This window comes from Neopelma chrysocephalum, unplaced genomic scaffold (genome assembly GCF_003984885.1).
Source record: "Neopelma chrysocephalum unplaced genomic scaffold, ASM398488v2 Primary Assembly neopelma1_105, whole genome shotgun sequence".
Classification (NCBI taxonomy): Eukaryota; Metazoa; Chordata; class Aves; order Passeriformes; family Pipridae; genus Neopelma; species Neopelma chrysocephalum.
The window spans coordinates 2,104,453-2,128,034 of NW_020897769.1; the positions used below are offsets into that span (position 1 = coordinate 2,104,453).

Sequence of the window (23,582 nt, forward strand, 5' to 3'; positions counted from 1 at the left end):
ACACATTCCTTGGCAACCCCTCTGTGGGAAATTTCCATCTTGTTTCTAGTTTGAATGTAGTGACTTGAGGATTTGATCTTTTTATACCTTTGCTAAGTTCAAGATGTTTTATGTTTTCCTTATAAAGTCATTCTGAAAGCCTGTGTTAAAATTTTTTACTCTTTTTTTTTTTTTTTTACCTTTTGTTTTGTGATAAACTGTATAGATCAGGTTTTTCCACGTCTTATTAGGTATATTTCCCTCAAGTTTTTCTCTTCAGTTGTTAAAGTCCTTTTAAACATGAATGCAGTTAGCCTCACTAGACAGCGTTGCAGCCCACATATTAGTGCTGAACCAAATTTAGTTTTCTTTAAGAGCAGACGGCTTCAGGAGGCAAAGCAGCAATAAATAAGCTCTGATTGTGGGTCTGGAGAAACTGAAATTTCCCCATAATGTGGTGAAAGTGAGGAATGTTTGAACCTGCTCCTGTGAGTGACAGAATTATGTTGATGGCTGGCTCAGAGGAGTGCTCCCAGCAGCTGTGGTACCTGCCCTGCTCTCAGCCCCGGGGAGACCATCAACCCTTCGGATCTCTGCGGAAAATTCAAGGGTCATGTTCAGTCTAGACCAAAAGAAAACTGTTGGGAAACACGAGCGTCTGCAAACATATTTAAGTGCTGTTATGAAGAGGACAGGGACCAATTATTTTGGTCGGGCAGTGAGGCCAGAACAGAGGAGACTTAGGAAGAACTGTCTGAGAAGGGTTCGGTCAGCGCAGGGAGGTGCCAGGGGAGGTGGCCAGTTCCAGCAGTGGGGAGGTTCAAAGCTAAGCCTGACACCCACCTTTAGGGGTGAGTTTAGGGACAGTGAGGTCACCTGAGCTATGAAGGAGGATGCTGGATTGGACTGACACAGCTGAAACTCCTGACAGTCCTATGGGTCGCAGTCTGTGAGTCACACCCCGTCAGGCTTCTCTAGCGACCTTCCAGAAATTAAAATCCACTCATGGAAAGTGTGTGTGTGTGTGTGTGTGTGTGCACATGGAATTGTGCAGCTCTAAGCACGGGGTAGCAAGTTCTGTGGCTGCTTGGGACCCCTCTGTACCTCCCAGTGTGTGGGAGGGCAGCTCCTCGTCTGGAGCTCAGGACTCCGTGGTTTCTGTGCGGCCTCTGACTGTGCCACCGAAATAAACCCAAGGTAATTTTCCAAGAATATCCTTATTTTCTTGCAATTCCAAACTTCTATCTGCATGCTCATGAATCTTCCTACCCCCTTAGCAGGCATCACAGGGAGAAGTGTGAAATGCAGGTGTAGAAAGAGGTGTTTTGAGACATTCAGTTTACCTTTTATTTTCTTAAATATCCCCAGTGTTCTCCTGAACTTAAGTAAAAACCTTCTCAGAGGAGTATGCTTGGATCTGACTGACTTAGTCAGGAGATGTCTGCACTCAGGCTTCAGGATCTTGGAAATGAAAGCACTGAAATCAGTGAGATATCCTTCCTTCTGCTGCCTAAGAACATCACTGCCAGGGAACTGGTTGTATAATATTGATCTAGGACTTCAGTCTGGGAATTTTGGCAGTTCACCACGTGAATAAAAGGAAGGAAAGAGAATCATTTTAATGAGGAAAGAAAGGAAAAAGATACATTACTTTTTAAGAAGTGAAAATCAGCTGATGGAGTTCATTTTCTATCAGGTTCAGTATATCTAGGAAGGTTTAAAGTCCTATTAATACTGAATTATTTATGTGGCTTTATTCAGCAGCATCATAAATTCCTGGAATTTTAGAAGTTGCACTTGTAATAGTTTGTTTTTAATAGATCCTTTACAAGTCTGTCCTGGTGATGTTCCACGTGACTGGTGGGTAAGCACCTTTTAGCACGATCATTCTTTGGCTGCACATTTTAACAGCCACCTTCTACCTGAAGAAAAGCAGAAGCTGTTTTCATGATCAGCTCAGTGGTTATTCAAGAGATATTTGTCCACATTTACAAGCACAAGGAGTAGAGGTAGTTGAGTGTAATGAGGCCCAGCTTCTTAAGAAGCTGATGGCCAGACCTTTAATTTGAAAACATGGCTTTTTCCTCTGGTTCATACTGCGTGTTTTATGTGTTATTGCACTTAGACACCTTCCAAACAAGCTGGTTACAAAACTTCGTGTTGGGATTTGATGTTCTTGTTACACTGAAACTGCAAATCTCTATATATCAAAAAGTCTGAGCTTATGTGGCTGTAATTCCACTCTGAAAGTAAGAGCAAACTGGTAGAAATTGCTTAGAATCTTTTGGTCTTATGTCAAAAAGAGATTTAAATATATTTGACTTGGCATCTTTCAATTTGATTCCCCTGGACAATTATGAATTAAATCCCAGATTCCTGATGGGGTATGAGAGAACAGATGTCGAACTGATGGTGTGCAGGGCCCCTGAGTGATTTGTGGAGGCACAGCATCTGGCTTGTGATGTCCTGTTTAAGTTTATGCTGCTATTTAGGGTTCACCTCAGAGATATGTTCAACCCTGTGTTTACCAACCCTTGTTCCTGTAAACCCCTTAGTTCAGCCCTTCTCTAGGGTGAAATTTATTCCTCCCCTGGTTGCCTTGCAGACAATAATTCTCTGCAGGATGTTGGGCCTTTATCCAGCTGTAATGCTCTTGAGCATGGGGAGTCTGCCTACAACAGTCCTGGGGCAGCTTCTGCATTTGGAATCTTCCCTGCTTCTTCATGGACTCACAGAATATCCCGAGTGGGAAGGGACCCACAAGGATCATGGAATCCAACTCCTGGCCTGCACAGACACCCCAACAAGCCCACTCTGTCCCTCAGAGCATTGTCCAAACCCTCCTGGAGCTCTGGCAGCCTTGGGGCTGTGCCCACTGCCCTGGGGAGCCTGGTCAGTGCCAACCACCCTCTGGGGGAAGAACCTTTTGCTGAGATCCAACCTGACCCTGCCCTGACACAGCTCCAGCCATTCCCTGGGTGCTGTCCCTGCTCTCACAGAGCAGAGATCGGAGCTGCCCCTCGTGAGGAAGCTGCAGACCCTGGTGAGGTCTCCCCTCAGTCTCTTCGCATTTTTAAAGCCCACAGAGACAGGGCCAGAAGGACAGACACTGCTCTGGGACACGAGGTGTGCAGCAGTTCAGGGAGCACCAAGTGTGAGCTGGTCAGGGGTGCAGATGGCAGCGTGTGGTGTGAGTTGAGTGGATTTGGTGCAGATGGCAGTGTGTGGTGTGTTGGTCAGGGGTGCAGATGGCAGTGTGTGGTGGGTGCTGGTCAGGGGTGCAGATGGCAGCGTGTGGTGGGTGCTGGGTGGGTTTGGTGCAGATGGCAGCGTGTGGTGTGAGCTGGTCAGGGGTGCAGATGGCAATGCATGGTGTGTTGGTCAGGGGTGCAGATGGCAGCGTGTGGTGGGTGCTGGTCAGGGGCTCTCGTGGTTCCATGACTGAGGACCAACAGAAGTTCACCTCTGCACATCTGTGTAAGCAAATCCTCTCCTTTGAGCAGGACGGAAATGTTATTTATTTGCTATATCTTCTCCTATACTTTGACTTTTAAAGGTGATTTTTCTTTTGAAACAGCTTAATCGTTGTCTTTCCAAAAGCACACATAATCACCCACAGCTGAAATTCCTGCCCATTAGAACCTATTGTGTACAAATATTTAATATCACGTCTCGCACTGAGCAGTGTTTCCTGGTTTGCCTTGAGTAGCTATTAGGATTTAGTGCTCTTATGTGGGTATTGCAGTTTCAGGCAGTTCCAGGAAAAAACTAATAACTCTACTTTAGCAAAGCTTAGGTTTTAAAAGTTAATGAGGGACACTTGAAAACCGGCAGCTTTTCAGTCTAAGAAGAAAGAATAAGACTAAATATGATGTAATCAAAGGGGAAAAAAATAAAAGGCTCTTCCTTCTGTTTGTCCTGGTCTTTGAGATTTTGGAGTTGAAGGTGTGATGCTACAGCAGCTGCAGTGGAATGTCACTAATGCTCCCAGGTGTGTTTTCCAGGGTCTGACAAGAAATACAGGGTTCCAAATGTGTAGGCGGTGGTAGGAGAGGCAATAAAGGGCACGTGAGCATCTTCTTGTTTCTTATCTTTTTTGTTTTTGTTTTTGTCCTTTCCTGGATTTATAGGAGGGAGTCTTTATGTGTGTGGGTGTAACTTAAAATAAAATTTAAAAAAATCCTCTAGTCTGGAAATGAAAACCAGCAGAATTAAATCATAAATATTGTTTAGTCACTGCTGGACTGCCTGAAAATCACAGAAGGATCATAAAGTCCAATGGGAAAGGATTAGGAATATTAGCGGGAGAATTTCTTTAGGCTATAGCAGTGTTATTGTAGAGTTTTTACCAGGGATTATGAGTATTAATCTGTGGTTACATCTGCAATTTACAGACCCCCTGGGAATTTTTTTCAGAATGTGGCCATACACGGATAATAAATCACAGCCATGTGATTATTAAGACCTGGACTTTTGGCAAGGATGACGGAGCATTAGGAACCCCATTTAGAGGTTAAGACCCTCACTTGCTTTTATCTTCATCATCTATCACCTCTTATTTTGGATACTTCTGAACAGATTTGTGCCTTGTCTGATGCAAACAGCAGTGCACAAAGGGGCAAGTGCAGGGGGGTTTAATTATTCTTCCCCTGCCAGGACTATTTCTGATGTAGTCCATGTTTAGTGTTCCATAAGTGGCTTATGGACTCAGGAAAACCTTCTGGACTGACTCCATCACAATATAACCCACAGAGAAGGGATGTTCTGGGTGTAGCCCCAGCCATCCACATTTGTACACATGACAATGTAATGCTGGACACCGAGGAGGGCATTGGCTGACTCCCACTGGAAGCTTTCCCAAGGAATGCCCATATGAAATATAGGACCCTCTTACCAAAATGTTTGTTTCAAAATGGCAAAAAAATTCACCGCAATTATGAGAAAATGGTAGGAATTTAAAAATTTTGTCAGAGTCTTGCAAAAAATTTACCCAGCCTGTTTTTCCTTAGTCTCAACTGTCAGCCAAAACATTTTGGCAGAGCTTTTTCTTCAACCGTAAAATCTTTCCAGAATTCAACACTTTGTTGAAAGCCATGTTTGAAAAATGAATTTTTTTTTTCATTGGAAATTACATTGCTCTGTAAGAAATTGGGAGGGGAAAGTTTGATTCCTAAGTGAGGAATAAGTGCTACGTTTTTGGTTGTGTTATTTTCAGGCCAGTCTCCCTCTGATTTCAGTGGGTTACCTTCAGGAACTCAATTAATCAAAACCAGGGAGAAAGACATGGATACAAAGTGCAGCTGCACTGACTTCACTTGAAGTCTGGATTTTACAGTCTGGGTTCAGAATCTTCCTAGGCCAGTGATTTGCCTGAAAAGGGGCTGGGGGGTGTTACAAAGTGTTAATGGCCTTTTGGGAGTGTGGTGGGCAAAGTTGATAATGATGAATTAGTATTTTAATATTTCTTCTTTCAAACCAATACACACCCCACTTTACCTTCCTGCTTTGTTGTGTGAAAAGACTTTATAAATGATATTATAATACCTTCTAGACACTGTGGAAATACAGAAGAAGAGTAAGAAATAATAACTAAAATGTGATTTGCTGCCTTTAGAAATGGAATGATTGGACAAGCTTGTGCAAAATCTAAAATGAATAAAAAAAACCACTTGGAACACATTGCCTTTAGAAAAAGTAAGAATTCACTTTCTTATTTTATTTTTTCTTACTTTATCTGACCTGATCCACTTCTGGTTAGATCTGGTGCCTTTTTTTTTTTTAATAGATCTTGTCTTTTAATTACTTAGGACAAATTCATGAAAAACCCTTCTGTCAGAACCAGTGATCCTATGAAAGCCAAACACTTCCATAAAAGAGATGCTAATTTTTTTTTGAGAGCAGCATTTGCACTCAATGTGAATGTGGAAAAATACACATTCACTTTATGTATACTATTTTTAATCCAAAAATTAGGAGCATCAAAAACATGTCATCATATGTGAAAGTGTCAAACTCACCTACATTTGTTGCTGGAATTGTAAGGTCTGTGTTGATGGAGCCTGTTCAGGGCCTGGCTGTGTTAGAGCTGAGTGGGGACTGCAGGACAAGTCGGGTTTGAGGGGGAAGGAGGAGGTGGGGGAAGCCTGTAGACCTTCAGCCTGGGCTGCTGTAGTCACATGGTGCCCAACAGGCCTTCATTTCTTACCCCATAAATAGGAAAAAGGCTCATTCCTAGAGGAGGCTGGGAGCATTATCCTTGCAAAGTGGGCCCAATGCTCAGCTGCAGAGCATTCCAGCTGCCTCTGACAGGGGGGTCATGGCAGTTCGGAGCAGCTGAGGATCTGGGACAGCAAGAAGTGACTTAGGAATTGCCACAGTCCCCCCGTAAATGAACAACAGACACTGAAATGGCTGCAGGACTGAAACTAGTTCTGGGGTTCCTGTGAAGTGCTCCCCAGTTCTCCTGGGCAGGTTTGTGGTGTGAGTGGTACGGGAAGGGAGGATGGTGTGGAGCACTCGGCTCCTTTGGGACATGGCGTGGGAGGGAGGGTGGGTTGGCTCCCTCGGGATGTGCCATGGGAGGGAGGGTGGGATCAGCTCCCTCGGGATGTGCCATGGGAGGGCTGGGTGGATCTGCCCAGCAGCCCCAGCACAGCGGTGTGAGCCAGCATGGGGTGGGGAAGGATGGCAGGACACACCTGGCAGCTCCCTGAGCCGCTCTGGGAGGTTGAACGTGCTCTGGGGGGAAGGGACTAGCATTGTGACTGATTCCTGCCTGGAGCATTTAATGGAGTGAAACCTGTTGCTGCCCAGAGAAGCTGCGGATTCCCCATCCCTGGAAGTGTTCAAGGACAGGTTGGATGGAGCTCTGAGCAACCTGGTCTAATGGAAGGTGTCCATGCCCATTGCAGGGGGTGGAATGAGATGATCTTTAAGGTCTCTGCCAACCCAGGCCAGTCTGTGGTTCTCTGTACACACCTGGGAAAACTAAACAGTTCTACAGACCTGGGGCTGCAGTAAGAGTTGTAGTCAGATGTGAGATAAGAACTCGGGAGTCACCAAAACTCTTCCCAAGCCAATTGGAAGTGTTGGCATACATTCCTCTGTGCTCTGTTCCTTCAGCATGAACTATGTGATATTTGCACATCTAGCCAATGGAGTACTTTGGGGAACAAAAAGTATTATTTTTATGATATCCAGTACTAGGCTGATTCCAGCTCGACGGAGATTTTGAGTGATTTTCTCTTATTTTTTTATTGACTCAAGCCAACTCTCCTATCCCAGTGTTAATTATTGAGAACCTTTTCTATTGTTCCTTCTTAGGGATGTTCTCCTTGCAGAAGGGTTTTGGTGCATCACTTCAGGATGTATGGAAGGAGCCAGATAAGCCATGTTGCAAAAATATTGCATTTTCATTTTAATCTCAGAGTTTCTCATCATTCATTTTCCTGCATTAAGAGAATCAGCACTCAGTTTTCCCCACCAGTACCTCAGCAAAGCTATTCTCTGATTGCTCAGCATAACCTTTCTTATAGAACAGCTTTGAAGGTTTGATTACCTTTTTATTACCTTAAGGCCATTCGTCCTATGTAAATCACAGTAACACCCACCTGAGCATCTGCCACATGAACGAGGTTATTGGACAGAATGCTGTTTTGCACATTTTCATAGTTCCCAACTCTGTGCTTGGAGAATGTTGCTGTGGGAATTTTCATCTGATGAAAGGTCAGTTGGGAAATGTGAGGTCTGACATTTCTGTTTTGCACAGACAGCTATAATTATCTTCATACTTTTTAAGCTCCATAGTTATTGAAAACAGATTCAAGGAAAGAAAAAAGAAAGCAAAACTTTAATTTGAAACTCACTAGAAGAAAATGCAGGCTATTTCCATGAGCTCCCCAGCCAAAGCTGAGCTTTATGTTATTCCTGCCTATAACCCACTTCTGTCCATCTCACTGCACAAGGCTGCTCTCTGTGCCCTGAACTCCTCAGGATGCACCAGCTTGGAAAAAGCCAGCACTCCAAAATGTGGCTGAGTGACACAGGGATTCTTTCTGCAGGGCACACGAACCAGATTCCTGCCTGTAGAGATCTGAGACTGTATATGTGTGTCTGCCTATAGATATGTATTTATATCTATATATATTTCATGAGAAAACAAGAGTGACCTCAATATGTCAGACACCATGGCCAGGGCTCGAAGGCAATGCTCAGGGAAGAACATAAGAACAAAATGGTTCTTCCTATACTCTTCACAGCATTGCCATGATTAAGTTCCAGCTGTCTGAAAAAAAAATTCTTTTGGTTCAAAAAAGAAGGATAATTTTTCCCCCCTTTCCCAATGAATGTTGGTTGCCTCAGTGTAAGACGCTCCTATTCCATTGGCAGTTTGTGAGTGAAGGGTCCAGGGAAAGGGAAGGAAAACAGCCTCTGACTGAACTGCAGCCTCTCCCAGGTGGGAGTTTTTGCCCTCGGCTTTATTTGCCAACAAACCGATGTTGCTGCTAACACTTCTTTACTCAGACTAAACTTTACACACTCAGTAGTGTGTAAAATAAGCATAACTGGCCTCCTACTATAGAGTGGAATTCCCTCTGGCTTAATAGATCATCCTCTTTCCAGGAATTATGTGGATATGAGGAGCAGTGCTTTGTGGTGGGAAGCTCTGCTTTGTTAAAGCTTTCTGGTAACTGCTTTCTCTGCTAAGCTGCATTTCCATTCCTGTTGTGTGCTTTGCTTCCAGCCAGTGCCAAACACCAAAATAGATGTTTATCAGTTTGGCCTCTCCGCTTTGCAGTAAATCCCAGAGCTTGAAAATGCAGTAAATCCAGCTTTGAGGTTCTTAGTACCTGATAAGAAGAAAGTATTCTCCCAGTATGAATTCACTGAGCTGTGTTTGGAGTATCAGGGCAGATTAAATCCCTACCAATTGACTTTATTCTGCTTCAGGGTTTCTCTATGGTAGAGATGTGCTTTTATGCCAGGTCTGATCTGGTCTGCTGCTGGCAGGGAGCCACGTAAAACTGGCACAAATTCCACCTCTGGGGATTCTGGCTAATTTTAGAAATATGTGATCCTGTGCCCCACACCTGATCTGGATCAAACTGTGCCATGGGGTGATGGGGTGGTGCATGACCTGGTGTTGGTGCTTGTGTAAGTGTAACTTTGAACAATGAGATGAACCTGGTTATGTTCACCCTGCTATTGTTTTTAGTCCTGAAAACACTCTGCAAGCATTTACATGGAAAGCATCTTGCATAGGATGAAATAGTGGCACTGTCACATTTTCTGAGCTAAAAAATAGCATTATTTAAACAAAGTACCCAAGGACAAGTAAAACAGCCCCAACAATTATTAAGTACTTTAAATTCAGACCATGCAGTTTATCAGCCTTTGTCTCTGCAAAGTGTAATGTAGGCTTCCTTTTTCACTTTAAATAAAAGTTTTATCTCTAAGTCAATCTGAATCTCAGTTGGAGGCATCAGGTGGCAGGAGGGGGGATCTCTGGCCCACCCAGTTGGTTTGGACTAGAAGCTTTAGGAGAAAACACAAGCTGACTCCCTGCCAGCCCTCCTCTCTCTGCTCTGCTGCCCAGCTTCAGGCTTTAAGACTTTTATCCTGAATAAAGCCTAGGAAAATATATGGAAAGAAAAGATTATAGCTGACAAAGGATTATTAAAAGGATGCAAAAGGAGGATGAGCTTTTTTAAATGACTATTCTTGCTGTGACTGTCCCTTTCACTGATTTACTCTGGTTTGCCAATGTCTGGTTCCTATCTTCATTTAACATGGATGTTGCTTCATGCCATCACTGTGCCCACACAAAGCATTCCCAAAACTCCCATGGGAGTGCAGACAGCCTCAAAGAGTGTTTGAAGGTTAGAGAGTGGCGGTTGTTGATTCATTTTTAAACTTTGTCTAAGTCTGTAAGGAAGTGCATCTTCCAAACTCTTTTTAGAGAATTTTAAACATATTTTTGTACTAAAAGTAGTTTTGCATCTGTTCTTGCTTTTGCAAGTTGGTTCTGAGTTTAATTCAAGCAGAATGTTTTCATGCTTTCATCTAAAAATAGTTTGCCTGCATTTTTTATCCATTAGTCCAAGAGAGGCTGTGGCACTGTTCTCCCACCTCATCATCTTGTTCATCCTCAGAGGGCAACAGCAATGCCAAGCTGTAAAGATCCAGTCCAGTGCTTGTGTCTGGCCTCTCAGAGAAGTCACACATAGTTTTACTGGCAGTGCAAAACCAGACTGAGGGTCTGTGATGTGGTTGAACCTATTGACAAGTTGCTGAGCTGTCTAGTGATGCTGTGTTCCAGTCCTCTGTTCTGTTCATTCCCTACAGAAGCTGCTGCTGTTCCAATGTAGTCTCATGGAAATGCTTGATGATGTTCTGTAAAGGCAAACAAGGAAAGATGGGATATCTGGTGAGAGACTGGGAGTAACGTGCTCTGGGGAAGGAGAGCCACCACTAGGAACCAAAGATATTGAGGTTTGCACCAAACTGTGAGAGGCTCCACAGAGATCAGGAAACAGGGAATGAGCACAGCAGACAGAACAGCATGTGGAGGGAAACTGGTGTAAGTTTGATCTGTCACTTGGAGCAGAACACAGGCAGGACAGGAGCCAGGATTGGAAGAATAGCCAAGAGAGCAGCTACCTTAATGTGCTGGGCTGGACAGTAAAGAGCTGCAAGGTTTGTGTTATCAGGGACTGAACAAGAAGTCAAGTCCTCTGGTCAGCCTGTAGCTCCTGTTCAGTCTGGCCTGATTTTCTGAGGCCCTTGCTGCCTGGGAATCAACAGATTGTGCAGAGACAGAACCCGACACCAAGGGCTCCCCGTGGTGCAAATGCTGGGAACCTCTGTTCAGTTATGATGAAAGCTCCCAAATTCATCTGAGCATCATTCACTGTCTACCTCAGATACTTTTTAATGTGATCCCAGTGTAGATATTGCTGAGAAACCTCTGCTTTTCCCCAAAGCCATGCTGGGAGAAGTTATGCTCTTGGAGAACATTCCCATTCCCTCACAATTCAAGTTTGTCAGAGGCTTCCATGAGAATTAAGCCCATGGCTGTTGTGTCTGGGGAGCTGGGGCCTTTGGATACTTGAGCAGAAGGAGTGTCTGTTTTATTTTCTTATAATCAAGTTTTCAAATGATTCTGCAATTGCTATCACTACTGTCTTAAGAAAATATTCAGTTCATTAGATGTACTAATTCCTGTGCTGCTCTCCAGCGGCTGCCAAAGTTGTAACTCTTTTAATTCCAGTGCATGTGAACTTGAAGTCATCTCTAAAAAGTATCAGTAACATAATGACTTCAGACCTTGAGACATGAGAACTGAGATGGTGTGAAGGGTAATCACAGTCCAGAGATGCCCAAACATCTCTGGGTTTGCCAGACTGTTCGGTGCTTCACTGACTATTCACCAAATTTCAGTGTAAATTGGTATTTCAGTGGCTGGGGAGGCAGGTGACACCACCGTAGGCAGTGAAGGAATGTCCTGGATGGTGCTGGGGTGGGGGAGGAAGGGCTTGCACAGCCATTGCTGTGTGTGATCCGTGGCTCTGCTCTGTAGGATTAAGGAATCTGTGGCCTTGCTGAACATGCTCATGCACTTGGTTGGCTTTGTTATGACTTACTCTTTTTTGTCACAGCCTTGCAAAGAGCCTCACTCCCTAATTTAAACCATATGGACTGGGATCATGTCATACTTGGAAAGAAACCAATCAAACAAGACATAAGAGGGTGCACAGACCTCACTTGTTTTAACAAACTTAAAGAAAACATTTCTAAGGGGATATTCCAGAAAACTGAAAGAACTGATGATTCAGCTCGTGGATTACACTGCTCCTCACATCTCCCATAGGCACGACCATCTGTGACAAAGGTTGGAATTACAAAGAGCTTCCCCCTTTTGTTGTAGATCCCTGTTTCTGGTGAAGCACATGTGTAACCATGAGCACCGTGGTGTTCACACACCTTTTACAAATCACTGTGTACAATGGAGATGTCGCTGTTAATTTTGCTGACACACATAATTGTGTGCCCAACCAGCTCCTAAAAACCCACACGAGTTTTTCTGCTTAAGGTTCTGAAACAAAAACAAGCGGAAAGAAGGAAATTGGTGGTGGAGGATATCAGAGAACTGATAATCTCACCAGTAAAAGGGGTGAGAAGAGAAAGAGCTGTTTTAACGTTTTAATTTAAATGTTTTAATTACCAGGTGTTAAATAATTGTTTCTAGAGAAATTTCTGTGCGTGTATCACAGATGTGTCTCTGAGGTCATACCATTATTCAACCTATAAAACAGCTCTTTCACCTTTTCTGAGCATTTTGTCTGGATTTGTTCTCATATCAAATTATTCCTTGTCAAGTAATAAAACAATTTTCAAGATACCATAAGTTTGTTTGTGTAAGACTCAGAAATAAAATTTACATGTAAATACTTATGTTTATGTTTGTCGGGCACATTACTTCTGTTTGATTAGTCACAAGAAACAGTTAACTCCTGAGAGGAACAGCAGAGAAATTCAGCAGGAGAAATAGATTCTGTTACTTGTAGAATTTTAGCTTCTACATTTTTAATTTAGTCTGCCTAGTTTAATAATAACCTCATATAAATCCAGTAAAATGCATATGGATTGCTGGTAATTTTTTTAACTAAGCTCTGATCATACAATAAACCACCAGGTAGATACTATATAATGAAAAGAATTTTTTCCTTTCCAAATTGCCAAATTTCAAGTGTGTTTTTTGCAGTTGATTTACTTCTAATAACAAAATTTTTAGCTCTTAAAAATGTGTCATCTTGTCTCTTTTTTAACTATTCCAATTACATCTCTTATTAAATGCTGGATGGTTTATGGTGTACTTTTTCACTATTCTAAGCCAAATCTGTGTTTCTGTTGTTATTATCTGTGTTCTTGTAGTTCTGTTGTTTTATTGTGTCACCTTGCTACTCTGTATTTTTTACATGTTGCTTTATAGGAATTACTCCTGAAAATAAGTAGCTATGCCTTGATTTATATTGAAAACTCTTTGATTTTCAGCTGCAGAAAACACACTTTTCAGCCAGCAGCAGTTAATTCATAGTCTGTAGTTATGTCTTGAACTGATTAGGAAATGTATTGAGAGAGAATTTTCTCTCATTGGATTTTTAGACACAAATATTTGTTATTCCATAACTGCCACTTTCACTGCTGCTGTTTGCTCACGTGTGGGCTCGTGTCTAAATCCTTTCTCACATCTTGGCCTTAAGGTGGGTGTGAGAACAGGCTGCTTATGGTGGTCAGGTCTCTGAAATCTGCTGTAACCTGCACATGGGCCATCAAAATTGCTAAAAATATCTGATTTTATGGATAATAAACAAATAAATAGATAAAAGACTACTGGTAGCACCCTATTTTGGGTTAGGGGACTTGAGTTTTCCACCTCTAAGAGTTCTTCAAAGTAACCAACAAAACTTCAGAAGGGCTGATCCCACCATAGAAAGTGGGGTTTTTTGCACATCTTTTCGTGGAAAATGAGGCATGTTTTGGCTTGGTGCAAACAAGGAAGAATTCCACTGATGTTGGTGTATTTCTGCTCTTGTAGGGCAGATCAGAAGGAGCCCCTCGTGAACACATGGCACTGTGGTGCCTCTTCACTGCTGCTGCCAACTCTGAACAGCATTTCTTGGTAACTTGGGGAACCTGGATAACAGTGAAGTTCCAAGAGGCACATTGGAATGGCTGTAAATGTTGTTTATATTCAATATCTCCAGCAGATCCCAGTTTCTCCAAAGCAACATTTTGACCCTAGTTCTGTGTCCTGGTCAGGCCTGATCACCACAGGGCTGTGGTTCAGCCTGGAAGACAATAGTGGAGGGTGAGAAGTCACAGCCCTTCTGCAAAGTGTTCCCAGCTGTGCAAAGCAACACCAACACTCACAGTGGAAAAGAGGGATTTTGTTCCCTGGAGTCTGTTTGGTTTTTGTTTACGCTGTTTTGTGACCAAGTAGATATAATTATTCAACATTGCCTGTTCCAACAGAATGTGCACTAGAAAGATCTTAAGATTTTTCCTCAATGAGTGTTAATTCCTCTTTTCCATTTTGTCCAAAAGGCTTTGTCGGCAGGTTTTTTTCTGGCTAAAAAGAGAATTATTGGCTGAATATTACCCGCAGATGTGCTCCTTGATAACCAGACTTGACTCTACCGAGTGCAGTGGGTGGAATGATCAAATAGGAGAATTGAAGAATTCTTGGGCATCTCAAGTTGTTTTGCAATAAACTCACAATAAATGTTGCTATATTCCTAAGTGACCTAATCCTTCTTATGTCGAGCTCAAAGCAAAACTATGTTTGACAATAAAAACTCAAAACACTTGATTTCGTTATCCTAAAACTCCCTCCTCCTTTCCTTTAAAGATGCATCTTTCAGCCAATTTACTATTTGCTTCTCATTCTCCTTCCAGATTCAGGCTATAGAATAACTTTATACATTGATTAATTTTCAGATGGCAAGTGGTGATTGCACACGTGTTTCAGCACTCCTGACATGCATATTCCCATCAGTGAACGAGGGACAACTTGGTTATTTCCACCTCTCTCTGGGTCAGATCCTGCCTGCAGTTAAGCAAATGTTTAGAAAATACTATTAGTTCCTCCTCAGCTTTATGTATAGCTGGTCTTAACAGTGAATTGGAGAAGGTGAAGTGTAAATTGAGTATTATTCAGTTTATTCCAAGGAAAGAGTCGTTTGTTAGGATGAGGAGTGAAGAAGGAAATTTAAACTAGAATCTTGTGGTCTTGTCTCTGCTTTATGTAGCTGAAACTACATAAATTGAAAATACTTGCATGTACTTGAAATGCACTTGAAAGTTGCCAGAGCAGTTTTCACAGAAATGGAGTTTTGACAACGTTATCTTTGCCAACATTTTCTTTCCCTCAGACGTTGTACGATGTGTTTTTAGTTGCCACTGTCTGCCACGAGAGTGGTTCTGTTTCAGTGGCACTGGAGTCATTTGTGAGTGTTGGAATGAAGTGCTCGGTGTAAAAACAAGATTTGACAGCAGTCAAATTAGTCACCCACTTGTTTGGGAGTGTGCTCATTGCCGGCTCACGCTCACTCGGGGGACAGGCAAAGGCAGAAAGTGCCTCTGCAGTGCAAAACACTTCAGCAACGGGAAGCAACTTGTGAGCTGGTTTAGACTGTGTGGAACTGGGAATGTTGTGTCTGTCTTGGCAAGGATGAGCTGAGTTTTAGCAAATCCACTGGTATATCACTAGACTTAGATAAAGATGAAGGCATTTTCTGTAAATATTCTATAGGAGTTGTCTCTAATACAGTCTTTAGGAAGCTCTGTGTGTTACACACATGTTTTCTTGCTCAAGGCAGTACTAGTGAGGAAATAGCATGGTTTAATTGTTTGTATGAGTTGGGAGGGAGTATCTTGCCTATTCCCCTTTGTTTTGGCTGAATTGCTCAGTAACTCCTGCAGATGAAGTAAGAGTTTCATTTTCAAACTTCTCAGCTTTAGCTGACAATCCCAACAGCTGATATTTCTGTGCTGGTTTGAGACATGATCATGCAAGAGGCCCCAAAGAGAAGCTGGGTATTAGTGCCCTGTGTGGTACCTGTTCTACAGGTACAGTATTTACAGGAGGTGCTTCTGCCTCCGCAGATGTTTTTCGGTGCACTTTGCTGGATGATATTTATCATGTGAGCTTGAGCCAACAGATGTTTCATTAAGTGGTTTTTGCAGTCAGAGCTCTCACTGGGATCTCTCTCCTGCCTTTCCAGTGGCATCCAGTGTGTAACTGGGGTGTTGGAGCTCACTGTGCTCCCTTTGTCATTACTGCGAATGCAGGGGTGAGACCACACCAGCATTAGAGTTGATTATTAAGAATGGGTAGTTACAGACATAAAGATCAAAGATGAAGGTCTATAATTGTCAATATTTCACTGATAAACTGCCAGAAAAGTAGAGAAATCTTAAATCTTCTTCAGTGGATGCCAACTGATTGAAGATCCTTCTTCCAGGCTGTGTTGGAGCCAGAAAATCCAGTTATCAGAGCAAGTTATCAGTCTCTGTCACTTCTGTTTCCCAGCTGCTTCTCTCAGGATGCAAATGGAAATTCAGAATTTCCTTGCAAAGGCTGAAATCCAAATAATTATCCATCTTTCTGTGATTTCAAATCTCATAAGGACTCAAGAATGAAAGCCATTTATTTCAGGCTACCTGGTCTCACCCCCTAAATGAAAACACTAAGATTATGAGCAAATCACCTGCCTGTCACCAGAAAAGATCACCAAAATTTCTGAGAGGTGGCAGAAGCCACAGTTAGGAACAGCAATTGCTAAAAAAACCTCTTCAAAGCCTTCTTCTCAACTTTGTGCTCGAAAGGGCCTGACCCTGGGCCACCACTCTGGCTCCCAGCCCTGCCATTCCCATCAGGCCTGGTCATTTTGACTGCAGAGCAATGGAAGCAGAGTACTGGAAATTACCTGTACAACAGACCATAGAGGTTTTGATCCCATCTGCATTCTCCTTCTCTCTCTTGTAAAAGGTAACATGAAAACATTATTAAAAAAAATAGAAAAGGTAGAAAGGTAGAAAAGACAAACAAGTTCCATCTGCTACAGCTCTAAATGGGATGCTATGCCAGCAAAGGGAGAAAGGATAAGGGGTTTTGAACAGTTTGAATATTTTGTCATCCAAGCAATGGTTAACCTTAACCTTTAAGTCAAAAGATGAACTTTCATTTTTTGACCTTTTGTCATTCTCTCCAATGACAGTGGTGGTCTATCCCTTCAGCCTCTCTTGTACTTTGGAGCTGATTTGACAGCTGTGTTTTTTACTAATTCAGTCTTGAAGTATTTATTTTATACAGTCTGATGGGGCGTGGGCAGTGTCAACAATTACCTTCGTGGTGCTGGGAAAGTACTGAAAATGAGCTGGAACAGACAAATACAGCAGGGCCATTGCTGCCACTTTCCTCTGGAACTTCATCTCCCGACACAGCCACAATGCAACCAACTGGAGCTCATTCCAAGAGCTATGACTAAATATTGACTTCTGAGCCCTTTTGATCTCTGGAAAGGTTTGGATCCAGACTGTGCAGGTGGCTCTCCCTTCTGAAGAAAGATGTCCCATTTGCATCTGGTCCCTGGAGCACCTCTCTGTGTAGTGGGTTGACCCTGGCCAGATACCAGGTACCCACTAAAATTTATTACCAACAGGATAAGAGCCAAAGAGTGAGAAATAAAACAGCCTTAAAAACACCTTATCCTCACCACTCCTTCCTTCCATGTTCTCCCTCCTCCCCCCCAGCTGTGCAGGGGGACAGGGAATGGGGGTTACTGTCAATTGTTGTTTCTGCCGCTGCTCAGGGAGAGGAGTTGGAGTCCTTCCCCTGCTCCCCTGGGGTCCCTCCCACAGGAGACAGTCCTTGATGGACCTCTCTGGTGTGAGTCCATCCCTCAGGCAGCAGCTCTTCCCAACCTGCTGTCCCATGGGTCACTCCTCCACGGAATCAGTCCTTCAGGAATGAGCTGTACGGGTGTGGGTCCCCCACAGGCGCCACAAGTCCTACCTGGGAAAAACCTATTCCAGCCTGGGCTTCCCTCTCCATGGGCTGCAGGTCCCTGCCAGGACCCTGCTCCATCCTGGGCCTCTCATGGAGTCACAGCCTCCTTCCTGCATCCACCTGCTCCAGCGTGGGCTCCCCCAGGGGCTGCAGGGGGGTCTCTGCACCCCGATGCTCCCCCAGGGGCACAGGGGCACAGCTCCCCACCCTGCTCTGCCCCACAGGCTGCAGGGCCTCAGCTCCAGCACCTGGAGCACCTCCTGCCCCTCCTTCTGCACTGACCTTGGTGTCTGTGTTGTTATTCCCATGTTCTGACTCCACTCTTCCCTGGCCGGAATTCTTTCTGCACAACAATCTTCTTTTCTCAATATGTTATCCCAGAGGTATTACTGTCACTCCTGACTGGCCCGGCCTTGGCCAGTGGCAGGAATTCCATCCTGGAGCCGGCTGGCATTGGCTCCATGGGACAGGGGAAGCTTCTGGCAGCTTCTAACAGAAGCCACCCCTGTAGCCCCCCCTGCTACCAAAACCCAGCCACAGAAACCCACTACACTCTCCTTGTCATATCCTCCTTTAAACTGCAAAATCTTACCAAGCCAGACTGTGTGTGTGGACCTTCCCCTTCTGGGTCAGCTGTAGAGCAGAAATGCTCACATGTTTCAGTGTTATTGTGGACTGGTGCTATGGACTTCCTTGGCTCACCTGGCAGCCTCTCCATCTTTAACTCTGGAGTTAGATTTTCACGGTGTATTTTGGATAAAGCAGAAGGAAGTGAAGGAATGTCCAGAGATCTTGAAGCCTTGTGTCATTTGCTGAGGTGCTTGTATGCCTGATTAATTATTGCCTAATTATAAGCCCTCAGGGTCATACTTTTCACCAGTGAGAAGAAAATGTTACGCAGACTGCCAAGAAATATCAGATTTTCCATCCCAGCTGTTTTCTGATTGAATGGCTGCACCATGAATTTAAGAGAGCTGTTCAGCTGCACTTGGGGATGGTTTGCCATTTGTTTATCCCTCTAATGTCATGCCAAACAGAACCTCAACTTCTCCTCTCTCTCTCACCAGAGGATTTTTGGTACCCAGCAGCAGTGGATAGGTAGGGCTGAAATGACACACTTTGTTTTCCTTTTTCATCTCAGAATGTTGCTGTGGGAAGGGGACAGAAGTACAGTAATGCTCACACTGTGTTGCAAGGCAAAGGAATGGGGGGATTCCTTTTTTTCTTTTTTTATTTTCTGTTTAAAAATAGAACAAAACTGTTGAGAAAACTTTGGAAAGGGTTTAAATGGCTAAACTAGGCTGTAGTTCTCCTTAATCTCACGGGTCTTTCCAAAATCAAAGAAACTCTATTTGAATAGCTAAGCTTCCATTAGCAACAAATTTAACACAGTGACTGATAGAAAACTTGCAGGTCCCTAGCAAAGCACAGAGCAAAGACAGAAAAGATGGTAGGAAGACACTGATTTGTGCAAGTTAAATAATCATGAGTCTATTGCAAGAAAGGAGCACATTAAACTGGGGTTGTTAGGTTATCAACAGCACAGTCACTCAATAGACATGCAACATATTTTACTGCTGTTTTGGCATTAGTCTCTGGCAGAGAACTATCTCTAAACACAAGAGATATCTATCACAAAAAAAAAAAATGGGGACTAACCGGTGTCCTGAGATGAATAGAGGTCAGAAATCTGAATATCAGTGACCTCTGAGGAACTGCTGAAGTGCTGTGGGATGTGTATTTTAGGTAGTGATGGCTGAGGGGAGGCAATACATGTGTGTTTGTAAGAAGAAGGCAATGAACATACTGCTCTAAGTGAAGAAACAGAATAAAAACCAACAGGTAAGAGAATTCCAGGTTTAGAAATTTTTTGAACTTTCTAAAACGCTGGTAGTTGTTCACTGGAACAGATTATTTAAGGAAAATCACTGTCTTTGCAGATTGCAAAATCCAGGTGGGATAAACACCTGTTAAAAGTTGTGTAGATAGAGTTGTTCCAGCTTCACATTTGGGTGTTAGAGGCATATTCTGTAGACTATACAATAAATCTGTGCAGAAATGAAACATCAAATTTCTGTTAAAAGGCAACATGCAGAAAGTTCCCATTTTTGTCCAGCTGTGCTTTATGGGCACCTTAATAGTACAGACCTCAGAGGTTCACACAAGAGAAAAATGATGTTCACTTTGTCTCAGGACAATGAAGTCTATTCTTAGATCTGTGCAGTGTCCACTGGGAAGTGTTGGCCTTGTCACTACTCGATGTAATTTAAACTGTGCAGTAGGAGGGGATCTCTTAAGGGTATCAAAACCAACAGAACATCTGAATTAGTAAGCAAAATAAAATTGTTTCTAGCAAATGTCTCTATGCTCTCTGGCTACAGGCATTGGGACCTTTGCAGCCTCGTGGGGGGTGTGATGAACACGTGTGTGCCGAGGGGCATTTCCAGCCACCACCATTTCTTGTTTGGAGGGTTTAATGCAGAGACTTGTTTGAGACCAGGTACCTCCACTGTGAAAGCATCATCAACAACCTGAATTTTTGGGGGGAAAACCAAAATATCACATCAACCCACTAGTCTGGTCTAAATTTTTTATTGACTTATTTATTTTTTTTCCCCACTGCCTGAAACATGCCCTGGGCCAAAGGGAGTTGTTTGGGTTTTTAGATCCAAAACTTTTGCTGATATTCCATAAAAATGCCAGTTCCCAGTCTGTTCTATGTGCTACCACCTCTAGTGACTTTGCCAAGCACCTTCTCTCTTGTATTAAAGTCTGGTAAGCTCTTCAAGCAAAAATATTCTGTCTGTACTTCAGAAGGAGCCTTTACTCGTCTGTGTTTGCCTGGAAACTGTTTGCAGGAGAGTTGTGTGTTCCCCCTGGGGGGAGAACAGCTCCTGCTGCTCACTGCAAAACAACTCAATCCCCCTGTTTCTGCCCTTCAGGAAGGATCCCAGTTCTCAGTGCAGACCCCAGGATTTGCTCTGTACCTCTCTGTGCCCTACAGTGTGTTCTGGATTCAGCCACTCTGTCAGTAGCTTTCACAACAGCATCAGAACTCCTGGAATACACTTGGATTTGCCAGCATAGGAGGTTTTTATTCCTGAGTGGAGACCAAATATAGATAAATGAACTGTTTAATTTCAAAATTAATACAGAAAATTGAAAAAGAACATTATACTTGTGTTAGAGGATTTTAAATTGACCTGCTCCCCAGATGTAGGAGCAACAGGCTTGTGGTTTCTTCCCCAAGAATTTAATCCTGCAGGCACAGCTCATGTGGAGCAAGTCCTTAGTCACAGAACAGTTTGTTTTGACAGTCCTAAATGATCCATACGAGTCACCCTTGCTGTACAAGAATTAAGTAATGTCTCCATGTCAGCACTTTGCAGAGAGCATGCTGAAGTTAATTTGCACCCCAGGTCAGAGCCCAGATTCTTTCAAAGGAGTGACACTGAGCATAACTTTTTGGATGTCTGTAGACCTTGGCTGAGGTCTTGGCAGCACCGTGTGTGTGAGTGTCCTGCACAGGACCAATGAGGAACCAGAGCAGCTGTTCCCAGGCCTTGGCTTTGACTTATGACTAGTCACAGAAATTGTCCAAATTCATTTTACTGCTGTACACATCAGCAAGTAAAGATCTATTAAATTACCAATGGTAATTGCCATCACTTGTTTCTGGTACTTTGTATTTAAAAAAATTACAAAGTCTTTACCTGAAGGTTGTTCACTTCAGTGTGTTACACAGGACAAAGGAGATCCACAGATATTCCCACACTTCTCTGCTTTTGCTGGCAGAGCATGAAGCCAGAGGCTTCATGTAATGAATTGAATGACAATTCTGTGCAGAGAGTAAAAACCAATGACAAACATCACTGCTGTGACCTTAATTTTCCTGTCATTTACCCCTTTTGAATGATGCTTAGAACTGGTATCAATCAAGTATTATCTTCAAGAGAGAGAATAACTGTGCAGAGTCAGATCTTTCTTTTCTATATGACTCATCCTTAATTGCCTGCATTCAACAAAGGACAATTCAGTTTGTGTGGAAGCAGAGGAGATCTCAAAGGGAGAGTTACAAACAGCTCCTTCTCTCTGAAGTGCTTCTTGATGGAGCCATGATGGACCAATATCTACAGAGTCAATTCCAGCTGCAGGTTATTTCACATTTATCTAGACAAAACAGAAAAGTTCTGGATTATTACTAATACACACTGCAGACAGGAGCCTGAGGTGCAAAGAATGGTCAATTCATAAATCTAATGTGACATTATCTAAAACTGAACAGCTGGAGAAAAAAGTCAAGTTTTTCATTCTACCTTCAGGATAAAAGATGCTTGGAAGTAAAAACATTTGGAAGGGTATTATCTACCAGATTTATAGCATTGTTTTTGAAAAGTTACTGTTCTACTTATTTGCATTGTACAAGGCAGGTGCATTCATGGCCTCCTCAATGTTCCTTTCATTTGTTCAAGTTTCCTTTCACCCACTTATTTCAGTTGTGACCAAGGGTAATCTGGATTTCTTTGGGTCAAAGATAAGGATAAATACCAAAGGACCAAGACATGCACTGGATGTTTGTTCTTCACCTGCTGTGTGTGCCTGTATGTGCCTTCAGGACTCGCAGAGCTGAGGATGGACATGTAATGATGCCTTATGAAACAAGTTTAAAGCATTCTAGTATGGTAATATCTACTATTTGCTTTGTTCTGATTTAAATAGCTCCATGACTTGCCGGCTCAGGGGAGGAGTAGATCCAGCACTATCTGTCTTAGTCCAGAGGACCTCAGTGGGATTTATAAACAATATTTTCAGGAATCTTATCAATCATCCTTAAACCCCACCACCTTTGACATGTACCACATGAGCACCACGGTAACAAATAGACCTGGAAAGGGACCCATTCACACCCACCTTTTTATACCCTGCAAACAGTTTTTAATGCAAAAAAATACCTACTTGTGCTTTTGCTCAGTCGTTGTTCCTCTCAAGTTGTTCCATGATAGCAATAGCATGGCATTGTCTGGAGGCTTTGTACCTCAGGCCAGTGATTTAGATGGGAACGTGCTGGTGAGATTGGGCCCAACATTTTTTCCTTTTGCATTTCCCTCAGTACTTTCCATGTAAAGAGCTGGATGCTGTAGAAAGTAACCCTGTTCTGTGGGTATGGAACCCAAATTCATACTTGTAGATGCCTAGAACCAAAAGGGAAATTTGTAAAGCCTGACAGGTCATAAAAACCTCTAGTAAAGGAAATTTAAGGTTATTTGCCTGGAATTTAAGTTTTTCTCTGTCTACATCACAGATTTTTCTAACATACAATCTAAACTCTTTTCAATGCAAATTAAGCTGCTACTCTCTGATTGTACAGATAGTGGTCAGTCTGTTGTACACTACAAGCTGTTTTCATCTGTGCCCTCCTTTCTTTCTAAAGAGATCTACCTCATTTAATTTTTCCTTGCATCTCCTTTGGCTGTCCTCTGAATTCTCTTCTCTTTGAGATCTGTCCATCTCTGAGTGCAGTGGGTACAACTGGACCCTGTCTCCCAGCTGAAGACTCCCTAGTGAAGACAGAGAAGAAAAAATTACTTCCCTGACATAGAGATGACACTGGGGCCAAAGCCAGGCCCACTTAGGGTGCTCTGTTTGCAGCCATGCCTTTGGCTCCTGATAATTCCATGATCACTGCCATCCTCCCAGCACATTTGGTACTATACACACAAACACATTCCCTCCTCCAGACACCACGGGGAACTTACCTTTGTAATGCCTTGATTTGGGGTCATCTTTCCAACACGCTGCTCTTGAATTTGCATTGTCTCCTGTGGTATTTGCAGCCGTGGTGGTGCCAGGTCAGGCACACAAAGTGGGTTTCCCACGGCCATCCAGTTTAGCCCGTTGGGGGACAGAGAAGCTCAGCAGGACCTTTGTTTTTTTCAGAAATTATTTGGTGTTTTTCTTGCTCTGTACTTAAAATGCGTTGTGAGCGTAAAACGCCACTGTGGGATGGGAATAGATTTTTTAAAAAGAAGTA

General features: G+C 43.1%; 1 long non-coding RNA gene across 1 annotated transcript in view; it reads left to right on the top strand.

The window, feature by feature from the left end:
- The window catches only part of LOC113973743, an 80,685-nt gene extending 57,433 nt beyond the window's left edge, over positions 1-23,252 (top strand). The window contains exons 3-4 of the long non-coding RNA XR_003536335.1: positions 22,048-22,233; positions 22,983-23,252. This is a non-coding gene — a long non-coding RNA (uncharacterized LOC113973743). The remainder of the gene's footprint in view (positions 1-22,047; positions 22,234-22,982) is intronic.
- The last annotated feature ends 330 nt before the right edge of the window (positions 23,253-23,582 follow it).